Source organism: Epinephelus lanceolatus, chromosome 17 (genome assembly GCF_041903045.1).
Source record: "Epinephelus lanceolatus isolate andai-2023 chromosome 17, ASM4190304v1, whole genome shotgun sequence".
Taxonomy (NCBI): Eukaryota; Metazoa; Chordata; class Actinopteri; order Perciformes; family Serranidae; genus Epinephelus; species Epinephelus lanceolatus.
This window is the reverse complement of record NC_135750.1, coordinates 4,695,753-4,710,307: the sequence shown is the minus strand read 5'-3', so window position 1 is coordinate 4,710,307 and position 14,555 is coordinate 4,695,753. Positions and strand designations below refer to the sequence as shown.

At 41.9% G+C, this 14,555-nt stretch overlaps 1 protein-coding gene across 1 annotated transcript in view; it reads right to left on the bottom strand.

Annotated features, from left to right (window-relative positions):
• Positions 1-13,075, bottom strand: part of cdh5 (cadherin 5) — a 49,200-nt gene extending 36,125 nt beyond the window's left edge. The window contains exon 1 of the mRNA XM_033611230.2: positions 12,409-13,075. The gene's annotated coding sequence lies outside the window, so the exon portion shown is untranslated. The remainder of the gene's footprint in view (positions 1-12,408) is intronic.
• Between the last annotated feature and the right edge of the window lie 1,480 nt (positions 13,076-14,555).

The following is a 14,555-nucleotide window of genomic DNA, read 5'->3' as shown; positions in this document are numbered from 1 at the left end:
AAAGACTCAACACTGGTTTCTGGCCTTCAGTTCACAGCCTTTGTTTGGGCTGTTTTTCCTCTTGTGTTTTTCTTTGTTTGGTTTCCTTTCAGGACTAAATTAATTAAGCAGAAGTGCGTAGTCTTTTATTAAAATTTACTGAGGACTTCTGAATGGAAGTGTGAGTGTGCCGTGCCAATAAACATCTGCAGAATCAAAACTTAATACCAATCACACAGTATTTAGCCCTCTAATGCCTTAATCTCATTTGCTACTAACCCTCTCTTTCTTCAGCACTTCCTCTTCTTATTTAATAACCTCGAAAACACTTTTTTTGTCATCCATTTTGCATCCCTGTGTTTTTCAAACTTGTATTTACTCACAGTTTAGAATTTTAAATGGTAAAATGGAAGCTAATTACACCTGTACTTGTATAAAGGGCTTTTTACACAACGAGTCACATTCACCCATTCAGTTTTGAACATACTCACACACTGATGGAGCAGCCACTGGGAGCCAACTGGGGTTCAGTATCTTGCTCAGGGATGCTTCGACATGCGAGCTAGAGGATCTGGGGATCGAACCGCTGATCTTCCAATTAGTGGATGACCCACTGTACCTCTGTGCCACAGCTTGTTTCAAATTGCTGCCATTCATAAGTTTGAACTGAACTCCTATTATGTGGATTTATGTCTTTTTTCTATGATCACGTACAACCAGAGGTGGGTAGAGTAGCCAAATACTGTACTCAAGTAAGAGTACTGATACTTTAGAACAATATTTCTCAAGTAAAAGTAAAAAGTAGTCATCCAAATAATTACTTGAGTAAGAGTAAAAGAGTATTTGGTGAAAAAACTACTCAAGTACTGAATAACTGTTGAGTAACGTCTGATTTATTTGTAAAATAAGAACATGAACGTAATCAATCAATCAAAAATAATAATCTGCAAATTCATGTATTTTAAACAATACCCCTTTAACTAAAACAAAGGATAGAGTAGCCAAATATTGTACTCAAGTAAGAGTATTGTTGCTTTAAAACAATATAACTCAAGTAAAAGTAAAACGTATTTTGCATTAAAACTACTCTGAAAAGTACAATTTATCCAAAAACTCAGTTACATTTACTCAAGTAAATGTAACTGAGTAAATGTAACTAGTTACTACCCACCTCTGCGTATAACATTTCAGAAACACAAGCCTGAATCTAACTCACTGGCAGTGTTGGGGAGTAACTAGTTACATGGAACGGGGTTATGTAATTAAAGTAAAACATATATGTGATAGAAATTTGTTACAGTAAGTGAGAAAATATGTAATTAAATTACAGTTACTAATCAAAAGGTTGGTGAAAATGGTTCACAAGCTGTCTGTGTTACTGCAGGGGAGTCCCCAAATTATTTTTGATAAGTTATAATTTAAGCATTTTTTTGTTTGTTTTGTTTTCATTTGTTTTTTGTTTTGTTTGCTGTTTTAAGCCTCCGCGCTGGTGATAGCTGTGGCCGGAGGAACTGTGTTTTCAGGTTATCCGTCCGTCCACTGTTTGTAAACGCGATTTCTCAAGAGCGCCTCAGGAATTTCTTTAAATGTGGCACAAATGTCCACTTGGACAGATTAGATTTTGGTGGGCTAAGTTCAAGGTCACTTTCACCTTGTCTGTCTCATTCTTGTGAATGCAACATCTCAAGTATGCCCTAATGTAATGTCTTTAAATTTGACACAAACGTCCACTTGGATTGAAGAATAAACTGATTCAAAGTTTGGTCAGCGGTCAGTATGACCTCACAAAATATGTTTCTGGCTATAACTCAAGAATTCATAGTATTGTATGACAAAAGTTCACACAAATGTCTAACAAGATAAAATGATGAAGTGATGTCATTTATGTCCAAAAGGTCAAAGGTCAGCTTGACTGTGACATCATCCTGTTTTAACATCATATCTCAGGAACAGAAGGGGAGACATTTGGTCAGATACTGAATTGGTGACTCTAATATTGAAACTGTGCTGATTGTATAGATCTTCTGTGTGTGAGGCATCCATGTTTTCAGACATGGATGGAGACTGCGAGAGACACTTGACTGGTGTGCAGATATATACAACTGTGGGGCAGTATCTTAATTCAAAGATTTAAGATATGTCTGGAACAGGAAGTGCAGAGGGTGAGGCCGACGCACCTCGGTATGCTCCAACTGCAGCTAAATTAGCAGCTAAATGCAAGCACCAATGAGAGAAGACAAAAATCCCGCTCACTGCAGTCAGACATCTCACTAAGGTAACCATCCACGGATACAGTTAAACCTTTCCTACATGATACTGAAGGCCCAGTATGCAACTGAATTTTATGCAGTATATGTAGTAGTGGGTCCCTGCTCTGTATCTTTAAGCTAAGGGGACCTTGGCCTGAAAAGACTCTATTTTTCCGCACAACATAAATCGAGATAGTCGTTTGGACAAAGTTGAGTGCAACACTATTGAGGAAGGCTTACAAGGAGCTGTCTTGGCACACCATCTTCCAACTGGATACAGCATTGGAGGTATGCCCCAGTTCATTCCTAAGAAAGTTAGTCAGTGATGCATGACGCCAAAAGAAACTCTATTTCTGCAGTATGAAATTACCCAGATCTTCTCTATTGTTGGGCACACAGAGCAGGCAAACCAGGGTAGGTAATAATTGAGAGGGACAGTTAATAGTCTTTAGTCTCCGCTGTTATTCCTCAAACTGACACATCATTAACAGTCATTTCTTCCTTTTGACGTGAGGTGTGTTTGTATTTGAGCTCATTCAGCTGTAATGTTCCTTTTTATGTCATGTTTTTGCAGAGCGTTCAGTTAACTTTCACTTCCTGCTGCTCTGACTTTTGTCTGTTTAGAACTTATGTAAAAACACCTGCCCACACTGCAGAAGTTGATCTTAACAAAGTGAATTCTTACTCTTCACCTAGCCTAGCCTTTACACATACAGTACATGACATAGCTCCTGTTCAAGACCAAACATGTGTCCTGACTGCGCCCTGCAGCATCCCTCTCCTCACCAGCTCTTACCTTGCGTCAGCCCGTATCCTTCCTCTCAACATGCTCTGGACAAACAAAGCAATCACTCTCTGTTCTCCACATGTATGTTCTCAGGCAGTGGCTTCTAAAACACATGGACTATTTACATGACTCTCAAGGAAAAGAAAACCAAACCAGCAGAGTCTGTTATGTTGCTATTTTTGACCAATAATCACATTATAAATTAGCTATGTGAGAATTACGATGCTTGTATGAAAGGTGCTGTATGAATAAAGTTGCTTTTTAGCTTTATATCACTGTATTTAATGTGAGCAAGTTTGTAGCAAGAGAAGAACAAAGGACAAAAGGTTTTCAAACTGAGCACCTAAACAATGATGTCAATGTATGTGACCAGTGCTTTTCATTGGTTTGCTGTCTGTGATTCGACATCTGTGTCTAATCCAATGAGACGTGTGAACATTTTAGTCGATAAAGTTCAGCTGCAAGGTTCATGTTGCCACTGGGCTCTGAGAGTTTGAGTTTGTGTCTCTGACATTGTGTTGAAAAATAAATAAAGTTTCTAACCTAGAAGTTTTGGGTTGCTATGGTTGTATTATTTTTATTGGACTAATAATTTCAGCTGTCCCGGGTTATTATAGAAAATAATGTTTGTGTCAGACAAAGAACACTTGATATACAGGTTGACTCAGACCTGGACTTTACCTCGCTATCACAAAACATCTTACTCACACAAATACATCAACATCCTATGACTGTGTCACACACACAGAGTTATTTCTGTGTTGACAAATCCATTGGGGGCCATTTTCCCTACAAGGGCATTTTTTAAAACTGCATTTCCGTCTTCAGAGCGCAGAGTCTTACTCCTCCCCTTTTATCAGCAGCAGGAAGTGTAAACACAATGCCTTCTGGGAAATGCCGTGGGGTGTGTTAATGAAGGGTCATCATTAGTGAGCAGACACACCCTTCCTGGTATTCAGCTGCTGCTGCTGACTGCATGTCTGTCTCAGTGTTTCGTCTGCTGTCTCACTCCGTTTCTGTTTGTGTCACACTTTGTCTTTTTCTCATTTATTGTGTTCCTTGCTCTGCGTTCTGCTGCCTCACACGTCTGGTCTCTCTCTTCCTTCCACTTGTTCTTTCTTTCCATTTTTGGCTCGTTCCTTGAGTCATTTCTTTCTTCTTAAATTCCTCCACTTATCTCTGGTTGACTCTCTCAAGGTGAAAACTGCATCTTGTTTTTCACACAGTGTGTTCCTGTTTCCTATCTGTCATTCCACCTTTTTCCTTTTCTCACCTTTTCTTTTTCACCTCTCTATTTTCCGCATCCCTGTCACTCTCTGTACCTCACCTTAAAAGCAGATTTAGCACCTTATGCCTCATTTTCGCAGCATGGTACAGCTTAGCTCAACTCCACTCGCCCTTTTTTTGGATTCCATTAGTAAAAGTTGTGGAAAGTAGCTGGTGTTCTTTTTGGCACCACCTCGGTCGATGCTCTGAGCAAGCTGAGCCGATGTTAGATGATAGAATTAAAGGATAATTTCAGTATTTACCAACTTGGACCCTGTTTTCTGATGTTTTTGTATCCAAATTGGAGCAAAAACGTTTGTAATTAGTTCAGTATTGAGCGAGAGCAGCCCCCGAAACCACTGGGGCATTTAACGCCCACCAATGGTCTTTCTTTTTGCCTTTCTCAGATTGTTAAGTGTCCAACAACATTACGCAAAGGATCCCTACAAAGACAGACCATTTTATTGCAGAGTAATATCCTTTTTGTTTAACCAGAAACAACCCCAAAATTGCCACCACCAAACCCCCCAGACTCTGTTTAGTAATTTTATCGTGTAAAGAGTCTGAATATTTTCACATCTAACTGAGTAAATTAAGGGTTTATTTCTTCCAAACCAGAGCTGGTGATTGTTGGAACACTGGAAAAATGAACCAAGGTGGTTTTTGGGAGTTTTATTTTGTTTCTGTCGACTTTGAATGAAGTGTCTTTTACAATGATAAAAGAAGGGCCCGTCCCAATACTCACACTTCCCCTCAAAATTGGCCCTAGCCTTTGTTTTTGGCTAGCATGTCCCAAACTTTAGGGAAGTGCTTTTCAGCCCTTAAAATCCCCACTTAATTTGAAGGGCCATGTGATGCACACTTACGAACCCATATCAACTGAGGGGAAGATTGAATTTCCAAGCATGCATAGCAAATTCTATTTGCTGCATTTCTTCTCTGTTGATTTGTTAAACGAAGACAGATCAAGACAGCCAACGAAATAGGCAATACAGTCACTGGAGCCGGCATTTTGGAAATGATTGCAAGACACCTACGTCGACGATACGTGTGACGTAGGTGAACACGTCCATTACGCTTATTTGTTTGCAGTGGTGTCCCAGTTCTTAGGTAAAATTCCCTACCCCTCAACACTACCCCTTCCTCGTTGAGGGGAATTTATCTGGCGAGTGCACTTGAAACCAAGGGGTAAGGTTAAGAGAAGAGAATTGGGATTGGCCCATTTAAATGACAATTGGTGATAGAGATTTGGGGGCCATTTCTGGTTAAACAAAAAGGATCTTACTCTTTGACAAAATGTCTATATCTGTGGGATCCTTTTCATAATGTTGTCAGACACGTGGAATACGACTCTGAACCTGTCAGTGGCAAAAACAAACACTTTAAGTGGACATACGTTGACAATGTGAACATGCCCAAAGTGGTTACAGTGCAGCCTTTAAACCGGACATGAAACCAAACCTGCCTTTTAAAACACAGCAGGCCAGTTATTGGTCAGAGAAAACCAACCAACGAACATCACTAGAAGCTTCACTTGTGGATCAAACCTGCCATTTCTCAGTAACCATGCTCCCGTCAATAGCCACAGCAATTTTTTTATTCACTCGACCCAGATTCAGAAAATTGCCAGTCTGCAAAGCCTGGCCGTACAAGACACCTTTGCTAAAGTGCAGACAACAAATTTCTCAACTTTTTTTGGTCTCAGTTTAACTCCAGTTTACTGTTAGATCTTTCACTGTTACATGTAAATCAGTAGATGGCACACAGACTGATGTATGGAAAGTGACAGGAGTCTCCAGTATGATCAAGAACATGTACATAAAACTGAAGTCTTTGCTCATACCTGTCATTTTCATTTAAGCTAGTTGTTGTAAATCTTATGATAATCAGCTTCTTTAAATTTTCCTCCCAACTGCCAGCATCACGCATGCAAATCTCACTTCAGGATTATATTAAGTTATTTATGGCATCATTTATCAAAGGCATCTTTCAGAGGTCTGAAGAATAAATAACATCCAGGAATATCTGTAATTACATCTGTACATTGTCCGCAGGCAAAGGAGTGTGTGTGAGTGTGACGGAGGAGCAGAAACAGACAGACGCAGAGATACAGTTGTCATTCTCCGGGATGTTTTGTGACTGGCAGACAGGTCTGACCTACTTTCACTCAACCAAAGGCTAAAGCATAGAAACGAACCAACAAGACTTCATAATCCTGGCGGTTGCTGAAGGGTCGTTGAAGTTCATGCACAGAAATACAACTCAGCCCTGTCCCTCCATGATGAGGAAGGACGAGGGATGTGTGTGTCTTTTGTCCATCTGTGATTGCCTGTATGTCATTAATCATATCTTGGACACTGCTGAATGGCACCGACAGATGTAAGACTTGTATAACATCCAGTATTTTTCTTTAGTGTTTCACTACAACTTTTGCAGGGAGTGTGACGTCCAATTTATTGCGTCATTTTCTAAAATTATTTAAATATACCGTATTCAATTAGGGGTGGCACCTTGGCTCAGGTTCACCTCATCATCTGTCACTCCAAAATAATAAGAACTGAGCACTGGAAAGAATCTCGCCTGGCTCTAGACCCACTGCCATCATCTCTTTTTAGGGGTCCAAGCTTCGACTCACTGCTGGAGCCCTTTAGTTTTGTTCTCATTATTCTTTCCTTTTTATCATTCTCTCCCAAAAGTGTTTGTGCAGCAAAAACCATGAGGCCAGAAGTCACCAAAATAAGCAGGTGGGTTTCAAATTCCACCACAAATACAATGACACTCATTGACCCCAAGGTGGCTCTTTAACGATCAAGTTTATGTCTTTATAATTGTCTCAGCTTGGGTTACCATCAAAATTATTTCGTAATTTTAATCCGCCATGTCATCTGCATCTTTGCTCCAGTAGTCTTCTATTCTAAAAATGTCACATTTTGCCACCTTTTGTTTGTTGTCCGAACATTTTGGCAGGATCTACAGACTTCACTGATCTCAAGTTATCAATGTAACTTCAATATGTGTTTGTTTTTAAATTATACAAGCCAGTTTTATCAAAAATAGCCACAAATCAAGTCACATGTCTTCACTTAAAGCCACAGTGTGTAGGAATTTCTCTGATCTAAGGTTGAAATCATATATTGCATTCAAACGGATAGCGCACTCTAGCGCCTCACTGTTTCAAACGCGTATTGCAACTATGGTAGCCGCTGTGTACCAAACACGTAACATAACATAACATTGATGAAACCATGTCACCCGATACTACATGGAGTATTCATTCAGGCTCCTCCACAGACACATGCCACGTGAGTTGACAAACCCCCTCCTCACCATGCTGGCTGTGTTTACAACATAGGACTGTTGGGGTGGGTGTAAATCCAAACAAACCAATCACATCTTTTGACAACTGACAAGTGGCTCAACCTCATACACCTCATCCCTCTACTCGCATCACTGCGCCACTGACAGCAGTGCTGGCCTGTGATTGCATTGGTCTGGGCTGCCTGAAAAATGACAGGCATGCCAGCAGGCCAATCACAGCGTCCCTTTTAAAACCTTTCTCCTTCAGCAGCTCTCTCCACCTGGGAAAGGCTACCCCAATGTTGACCCTCGTTTTTTTAATTCACCGGTCACGTTGCCTTTTTGATTCCCTTTTGCGCTTTCTTGGCGAAGAGGATTCCGTCTCCCGTGATGCTGCATGTGCATGATCCTGCATTCTCCTCAAGTGAAACGCCTCTTGCTCCTCTCCTTTGGCTTCTCAGTCACGCAGCGCTGACCTGGCTCTCAACGAAAACGCCGAAGGTGGGGCTGTATGTCCCTTGCTGGCGGATGTGTTTTCATGTTGGCAAAATGTTATGGAACCCCTCAGACGACTTACCCGCCGAATGTACAAACAAATCCGAAATTCTCCTTTTACAAGAATAAGTCAGGTTATTGGTGGAGGTACTAATACACCAATTATGACATATTTATGAATGCAGACATCGATTTTTGCCAATAAACAACTGAAAATGCTAAACAATGTCCCTTTAAAGTCATGAGCTTTATCAGATGTTTTCGAAAGTATATTTATATAATTCAACAGATCATCGGCATGTAGTGATGACTATGATGAAATGTTTTTAAGAAAATCAAGAGTTATACTTCTTGTCAATTAAATAAGAAACAAGCATCCAAATGGTTGCAGTCTGCTTGGTCTCTGATCACCGCCATGATATTCAAGTGATTGAAATAGACCACTGTTTGAGACCAACAGACTGCAAAACTCTTTGTTTTTTAGTGATCCGTTGCTGAGTTTCCACTGAGGACAGTGCCACGAAAAGCTACTGTTTTTTTACAGAAATGTTGCTCAATCTTCCAGCAGCTTTTTAGCCACCAAATGCTGTTAACCACAGCGTTGTTAGAGCGTGAAGTTTCAATGTCCCTTGTGTGCAGGAACGTACAATGCCAACACTTACTCTGTCAATTAGGTTGTTGCTTGATTGCAATAAAGAAACTTTAACTGCTCCAAGTGTCCAAGTGAAAATGATGTTAATGAGATAGATACGTCACTTACTACTAATAGAATACTCTCCTTTAACTTGATAAGATGGAGGCATGAATGCTTTTTGAGTCAGTGAGTCTGTCCTACAATGCTGTCCAGAGCAAAATACCTCAACAATGGGCCAGGGTACCATTATGTGTACTTTCTGTGGATATTCACTGCCCTCAGAGAAAGATTAAAGATCTTGGCGAAGTCTATCAGCATGCTGAAACCACAATATTCACATGTACTAGAGGAATATTGAAATCTATGCAGGAAGTTGTGTAATATATTGAGATCCGTTAAGCTCCTCAGAGGATGAACCTTTTCTTTGAGATAACTACTAACTGGATTGCCATGGAGTTTGTTAAGGCTGCTCATGGTCTCCAGAGGATGGAGCTTTTCTGTTTAGAGCAATCTTCACTTTAAGGACCAACATAGTATCAACGTTTTTAGAAAGGAGTTGACTACCGGCTGGATTTAGGTTTGTTAAGACTATGCATGGCCTTGAGAGGTTGAACACTGCCGACTTAAATGATCACATGACCTTTTCTCTAGTCCACCCTCACATGGAAATCTGTACTTTGCACACTAGATATCCTGCTTTATAATGAAACAGGCTGACTGCTATGATATTTTCTGATACTCCCCAGAGGAAGAATCTGTTCTGTAGGGACATCCAGAGGTCACATTTGACCATTTTTAGCCTGCTGCTTCAGTGGTAATGCAGCATGGACAACAAAATCATGACTATTTCTAATGAGGATATCAGCCTGTATGAGCACGACTGGAGCTCTGGTCAAAAAGTCTCGTTACATGCTGTAAAAATCTGCCTCAAAATGGTGACTTTGGTGGTACTTTAATCCACTTTTACCACCCTAAAATTAGGAACTTGTTTGTGTACATATGGCACAGGAAGTGATTTCACAGTCTCAAATCTGTGATGTGTGACTGCTGGATACTGAAGTGTGCGTGTGTGTGCATGTGTGAATGTGTGTGTCTGTTGTTGAGATTAAAACAGGTTTAATCACAGAGCAGCTTCTAACAATCTGTCTGCCAGCAAGTCACACCACGAAGCGCCACTACTGACACACACACACACACACACTGCACGCACTGTGTCCTCACTGTCATGTCACAGAGTGTATCCATGCTCTGATTGGTGCTCACACGCCTCCTAGTTAATTCTATTTTCTTTTCACAATCAGACAAATCAGATTTTATCACAGCGAGCCTGTTATGAATGATGTGGTCCAGCTTTAAAACTGACAGTAATGACCAACAGTCATCTGAAAATAATTTAGAGCCTGGCGTGTTATCCCACATCGGTTCTGGCTCAGCTGTCAGCCCCCGTCTGTGCTGAAGGCGAAATTTCCAACTACAGCGCCTCCCAGAAGTGAAAATGTTAAAGGAGCCTGAAGATGAGGGGATGAAGATTTTCCCGTCTCAGCAGCATTTACTGACGAATCTGAACATCATTTAGTTCACGTACAATTGATGCTGATTATTTCAACTCAATTTTCAAGCAACACAGCACAACGACAGGTGGTGAAAATCTGTCCAATCAGGTCAGGTTGCAGCATTTGAAAGTCTCACATTCTCCATATTGAACTGAGGTGGAGCTACGGACCAATCACAGAAGCCCTTTCAGTGATTTCAATATAAATTTCAGTACATTCAATTCCATTTTTCTCCCGACTTCACTCATGGCATTCACATGTTTCATCTTGTTGAATATACTGACATCTGTAATGTCAGATATATTTGTTTTTGGAGGACTGGTATGTCCCTATGGATCCATTTCCTGACAACTGCAACGTGTTCAAATGCAAGGTGAAGTGCGGTATATTATGTAAAAAGCAGAATACAGGTCAGTCACTGAAAATAAAACCGTAACTGGGTCTTTCAGTTGTAATCAGTGACTTCAGCTGAGCTACCGTCGCCACAGCTGGACAGCTTGTCAACCACTCTGACATATATCTGAATGAATGAATGGCTCTAATCATGAATCTTGTGTGCGTGTGTGTGTGCGTGTGTGTGTGGGAGGGTGAAGTCTCCCAGATGGCACCCAAAGGATTTTCACTGATAGTTCCCTCTCCAGGAATTAGACCACTGGGTTTAGTTGCATCAACGGCTTTCGACGTAACAACCAAATCAAATCACCTCTGTCACTCTGGGCCATGGATCCACATCCACAGAGGAAAAAACATAATAAAACATTACAGCAGCGGAGCTATTCTCACACACACAGGGTGGACGAAATAACAGAAACAGCTCGCCATGTAGTGGAATGCAGGACAACTACAGCTTCATCTACAGAATCAGAAACGATCGGAAAAACCTCAAAAAAAGCTTCTCAACAAAAATCGTTTTGCGATTTAAAGGGGTAGTTCGGGTTTTTTTGAAGGGAGGTTGCATAGGGTTAGGGTTAGCAGGCCCCCAGTTGGAGACACAGGCTGGACTTCCCCATCTCTGCTCCTGCAAATCTCAATGTCAATGGAGTCTGGCTTTGAAGAGAGTGATGTAACAGCTTGATTTTGAGGTTGGAAATCACGGTCTGACCGTAAAGTAAAGTGATGGAAATATGTTAAATAGAGTGTACACTTAAACTGATACAGATTTTTTTTGAGTGTCACTTTTTTTTTCGTGGGTAAAATACACTTAGTTGCTGATCCCTCCACAGCACTACATCACTTAGCTCCCATGTCAGACTCCAGCCTGCCTCTCCAAACTGGGGGCACGCCAACCGACATCTACTGTATTTTATTACACTGAGTATGAATAACAATTCTACTTAACGAAAAACTTACTATCCCTTTAATGTTTGGCATAAATTCTTGAGGAGTAATATATGAGAACTTTATGTAAAGCAGGGCAGACTTCAGCTGACAAAATGACACCACTCAACTGACAAGATCTTTCCTACTTTGGAAACATTAAACGGTCATCAATACTTTATTATAGCCACGCCAACTTGACGTCAAGTTGACAGCTGCAGATAGAAAAAAAAGTGTTTCTTTTTCAGATGTAGAACTCTTCAAAATGAGCAGCTAAAGACCTCCTGGTGGATTTAGTTTGCTTTTAATTTTCCCCCCACTCTGTCCACAGATCATCCTGCATCGTCTTAATGGTCACAACCGTCTGTCTTCAGGAATGACAGCCCAGCCTCTGGGGGGAAACAGCGCTCAATTACAGCATTCAAATCTACACCGAGCTGTCTGGGATCATTGGCATAACATACGTGAACAGTGACGGTGGCCCGACAGCCTGTCCTTAAAGGGCTTATAAGCATCATTTCAAGTTATTTCCGTACCTTCTACCCGACAGTTTGACCAGTATTCATGAGCGTCTCACCCCTGGAGTGACTGGGAAAGTAGCCTGGAGCGTTTTCAAAGGATCTGGGTTACATTTTCTGGCTCTGCTGCTCTACGCTGCTTTTCAATCAGACAGAAATATAATTCACACTCCCATTTGCTGAGCAGGAAAGCTCTGGATGTATCGGTACATTTAGTTTACTCACACACTTGTTCTCCGGGTGTATGGACCCACACATGACGGACCTGAGCAGTCGGTATTTCAATTTCCTCAAATATAAAAAGGAAACTTACCACACAGACAGAAGGTCCAAGCCAAGAATCTGTTATGGTGCAAAAGGAAATCCTTCAAGGTGCTCTCCTGCTCACACAGACTGGGGTATACTTTATTAACGTGGCAAGTTGTCGTACAAATTAGTGGCTGGTAGGTGGTTGTACGCTCAACAGGGAGTAAAACCACCTCCTCCTCACTCGCTGTTCTCTGTCTGCTGGTTTTCCTGATGTTGAAAGAGAGCAGCAGGTGTTGTTGTACAGGCAGGGATTTCTCTCTCGGCTTGATTTTCACCAGGTTTCTGTACAAATCCTTTTCTGTGGAGCGGATAATAAGATAAGTCTGTGATGATGTAGTATGGGGTGATTCCTCTTGAATGAGAATGAATCCAAGAGTTCTAAAAGACAAACCTTCAGAGTCTTGACAGATTTTAGGAATAAAAAGCAGAGTTCACTCAGCAGGTAATCGCTGAGATATCACCCAGTCTCTTCCTCTGTAGGTTTGTTTTTCTCCTCTCAAACAGGTAGAAAGTTTTTTTTTTCTCTTCCTCAGGTCGTCGAGGTTTTTCCTCACGAGTCCAACAGGTTTTGAGAATCTCTTGCTCTTTTTTCCTCCTGTCGCCTCTGATGTGGTTTTCTCATCCAGCGGCCGAAAGTGTTGAACCACAGCTGTCCAACCGCAGCCCCCCTCGAGCACAGGTCACTGCCCACTTCCTCTTCCTGTTATTGTGGTCAGTCTTCTTCGCTGGTGCTCCCTGCTACCGCTCCTTTTCCTGTCCTGGAGGGGGGGAAACAGAGAGCAATGGAGCAATGGAGAGGTATGGGAAGACAGAGGAGAGAAAGAGGCAGAGAAGCAGAGAGAGAGCGCATATGTCAAAACAGCTCAAAGACGCTCGGAGAGGCAGAGAAAGCAGCCAGCTCATGTTCATGAAGCAGATGGAGTGAGTGTGTGTGAGAGGAGAAGGGGAGGGAGGCTGATGGAGAGTAAGGTGAGAGAGGCGTTACTTCTCAGTCCTTCTCTGAGAGGGAGAGTGAGACAGGGAGTGGGGGGAGAGATTTATTATTCATGTGTGTGAGATAAGGATTAAGTTAAACAGGTTATTGGGGATAATCCTCAGAGATTTCCCCACATGAGGCTAGTAAATATTTCAGAGGGCTGACTTTGGCGGGTGAGTGTGTGTGTGTGAGTGTATCTGACAGAGAGATCTTGTCTAAGCCGGTAAATGAGATGAGTCGGACGCCCCGCCACACACACATACACACACACACACACACACACACACACACACTCCATCCATCTCGCCCCCCTCCACTCTTCAGGGGGGAGTCGGTCGTCAGTAATTTGGCGAATTGGACAGGAAAGCCGGCTGTGTATTTTTACATGAAACCTCTCCTGTGGCAACAGCAGTCCTGTCTTTCTTTTTCACTCCCATCCATCCCTCTCTTTCTCTCATTCTTTCTTTCTTCTCACTCTCTCTGTTTGCTCGCTGTCTTGTTATTTGCAGTTCCAGTTCCACTCTACATACAATATTTTCATTCAGCAGTGCTGCCGAACATTCTGACACCAAGCTCGTCACATATTGAGGTTTGGTCATGAACTTTCCACATCCACATACAATGTGCAAGGTACCCTGGGTGTGTCAAGTTCATCTTCTTTCCAAATACACTTACGTTTTCACAGGAAGTTTACCGTTTACATACAGTCTCTTTTGAATTAAAAGCACTACGTCAGCACAACACCACAAATTAACGTTTCGCGTATCGCATGTGGCTGGGTTTCGGAAAAAAGAACAGGGTTTGGCTTCATAATCTTTCGTGGCGCGAACACTGCTCTCCCACTTGAAAGTCACCTGCTCTCCTGGGTGAAAGTCAGTTTATGTTGGAGCCATGCACCACCCCTCCCGCCCAACCCACTCAGACTTTCGTCACCTTAACTTTTGTTCTTGTCCCACCACATTTCCTCCTGATGCCACCAAGCGCCATGTCACTATTACGGCGACTGGCCGTGTATCATGCTGACATGAAAGGATGGCCTTCTTTGTCAGGGTCTGACATCGCATGTCACTGCCAAAGCACCAGATTTCGACGACTTCGGAGTGAGACTGGGTTGTTTTCACAGGAAATGTACAGTTTGCATAGTCTCTTTGAAAATAAACACACTGGCCTCTAGT